Here is a 3,519-nt window from a genome sequence, read left to right on the forward strand (position 1 = left end):
CTACAGAATGGGAGAAAATTTTTGCAATCTACCTATCTGACAAAGGGCTAATATCCAGAATCTACAAAGAACTTAAACAAATTTACAAGAAAAAATCAAACAACACCATCAAAGAGTGGACAAAGGATATGATGAATGGACACTTCTCAAAAGAAGATATTTATGCAGCCAACAGACACATGAAAAAATGCTCATCATCACTGGCCATCAGAGAATGCAAATCGAAACCACAATGAGATATCATCTCACACCAGTTATAATGGCAATCATTAAAAAGTCAGGAAACAACAGGTGCTGGAGAGGACCTGGAGAAATAGGAACATTTCACACTGTTGGTGGGACTGTAAAGTAGTTCAACCATTGTGGAAGACAGTGTGGCGATTCCTCAAGGATCTAGAACTAGAAATACCATTTGACCCAGCCATCCCATTACTGGTATATACCCAAAGGATTATACATCATGCTACTACAAAGACACATGCACACGTATGTTTATTGCAGCACTATTCACAATAGCAAAGACTTTGAACCAACCCAAATGTCCATCAATGATAGATGGATTAAGAAAATGTGGTACATATTATACACCATGGAATACTATGCAGCCATAAAAAAGGATGAGTTTGTGTCCTTTGTAGGGACATGGATGCAGCTGGAAACCATCATTCTCAGCAAACTATCACAAGAACAGAAAACCAAACGCCGCATGTTCTCACTCATAGGTGGGAATTGAACAATGAGAACACTTGGACACAGGAAGGGGAACATCACATACCAGGGCCTATAATGGGATGGGGGGCGGTGGGGAGGGTTAGCATTAGGAGATATACCTAATGTAAATGACGAGTTAATGGGTGCAGCACACCAACATGGCACATGAATACATAGGTAACAAACCTGCACATTGTGCACATGTACCCTAGAACTTAACATATAATAAAATAATAATAATGATAATAATAATAGCCATTCTGACTGGTGTGAGATCGTATCTCACTGGGGTTTTGTTTTGTTTCTCTAATGATCAGTGATATTGGGCTTTTATCATTTGCTTATTGGCTGCATGTATGTCTACTTTTGAAAAGTGTCTGTTTGTGTCCTTTGCCCACTTTTCAATGGGTTTTTTTTCTCTGGTAAATTTAAGTTCCTTATAGATGCTTGATATTAGACCATTGTCAGATGCACAGTTTGCAAATTTTTCTCCCACTCTGTAGGTTATCTGTTTATTCTATTGATAGTTTATTTTACTGTGCAGAAGCTCTTAAGTTTAATTAGATCCCACTTGTTGGTGTTTGCTTTTCTTGCAATAGATTTTGGTATCTTTGTCATGAAATCTTTGCCCATTCCTAGGTACAGAATTGTCTTGCCTAGGTTGTCTTTCAGGGTTCTTATAGTTTTCCATTTTCCATTTAAATATTTAATTCATCTTGAGTTAAATTTTTGTATATGTTGTAAGGAAGGTGTACAGCATCAATCTGCTGCATATGGCTAGCCAGTTATCCCAGCACCATTTATTGAGCAAGGAGTCTTTTCCCCCTTGCTTGCTTGTTTCTGTCAGCTTTGTTGAAGATCAGATGGTCATAGGTATGTGCACTTATCTTTTAAATCTTATATAATAAAAGTGGATTACAATACAAAATTACAGTAATACTGTTTTTAATATTTGTCCATGTATCTATCTTTACCAGAAAACTTTACATTTATATATGGCTTTAAATTACCATCTAGTGTCCTTTCATTTCCACTTGAAGTGCCCTCTGTAACATTTCTTGTATGGTAGTTCTAGTGGTAATGAGCTCCAGTACATTTTGATTATCTGATTATATCCTAATTTCTCCCTCATTTTTGCAAGATATAGAATTCTTGACTGACAATTTTTTTCTTTTAGGACTCTAAAAATATTACCCTACCACACCCTAGCCTGTGAGATTTCTGCTAAGAAATCTACTAATTGTCTTATTAGAGACCTCTTGTATGTGATAAGTTACTTTTCTCTTGCTCCTTTCAAGAGTATTTCCTTGTCTTGTGTGTGTGTGTGTGGTAAAATACATATAATATCTTAATCATTTGAAGTGTACAGTTCACTGGTATTAAATATATTCATAATGCTGTACAACCATCACCACCATTCATCTCTATAACTCTTTTCATCTTGTAAAACTAATATTCATACTATTAAACAATAATCCCACATTCCCCTCTCCATTAAATCCCTGACAACAACCATTATAATTTCTATCTATGTAATATTGACTACTTTAAGTAACTCATATAAGTGGAATCATACCATATTTGTCTTTTTGTGATTGGTTTATTTCACTTAGCATAATGTCTTCAAGATTCATCCATGTTGTAGCATGTGTCAGCATTTCCTTCTCTTTGAAGGGTACATAGTATTCTGGTGTGTGTATATATACATTTTGCTTATTTATTCATCTGTCAATGGACTCTTGAGTTGTTTCCATGTTTTAGCTATCGTGAATATTGCTGCTATGAACATGAGTGTACAAACATCTCTTTAAGAATCTGTTTTCAATTGTAATTATATTCTAATATCAGAAAAATAGACTTTAAGTAAAAAATTTAAAAAACTTATAAGAGACAAAGAAGGACCTATATATCCAAAGATTATATAGGATATATATATATATGATCCATATATTATATAAAGGATTTATATATATCCTTCTTTTTCTCTTATATATAATATATACTTGTGTGTGTGTGTGTGTGTGTGTGTGTGTGTGTGTGTGTGTGTGTGTCTTGCTCTGTCACCCAGGCTGGAGTACACAGGTATAATCATGATTTATTGCAGCCACAACTTCCTGAGTTCAAGCAATCTTCTCACCTCAGCCTCCCAAGTAGTAGGGACTACAGACAAACATCATCATGCCCAGCTAATTTTACCCTGCAGGACACTCTTAAGCATTACTTTTAGGAAAGGTCTAGTGGTAATGAACTCCCTCAACTTTTGTTTAATTTCTCCCTCATTTTTTTCCTTTGTATGAGTCATACCTTCCTGTTTATTCATATGTCATGTGTTTATTTTTTTGTTTTTGTCAAAAACTAGACATTTGAATCTAATATTGTTGTAAATCTAGGAATCAGATTCTCCCCCTTAGCCAGGTTTTTCTGGGGTTTTTTATTGTTCTTGCTTGTGGTTTTCTTTTTAATTGTAATAGGCTGTCTCTGTGCCAAGGATCAGCCTAAAGTATAAACTCAAGGTCTTCTCACAACTTTTCTGATCCTGTGCCTTTCCCTGGGCATGTATGATCACCTTCTAATTTTCCCCATATATGCAGTTGTTTCTACATGTCCTAGTCTTTAAAGTCTGGCTTCCAAAAGGGGAAAATGAGAAAACTTTGATGAAAAAAGAAAAATGTCACTGGCCCTGAATATCCCCTGAAAGTCACTTGAGTTGGAGAGGAAGGGCTGGCAACAATTAGGGAAGGTGTAACAGCAATGGCTGCCTAACTCTTTGCACCTCTAAGCTCAGAAGCCTCCATCAATAATCAGAGC

The sequence above is a fragment of the Colobus angolensis genome, unplaced genomic scaffold (genome assembly GCF_000951035.1).
Source record: "Colobus angolensis palliatus isolate OR3802 unplaced genomic scaffold, Cang.pa_1.0 Scaffold394, whole genome shotgun sequence".
In the NCBI taxonomy this organism is placed as follows: domain Eukaryota; kingdom Metazoa; phylum Chordata; class Mammalia; order Primates; family Cercopithecidae; genus Colobus; species Colobus angolensis.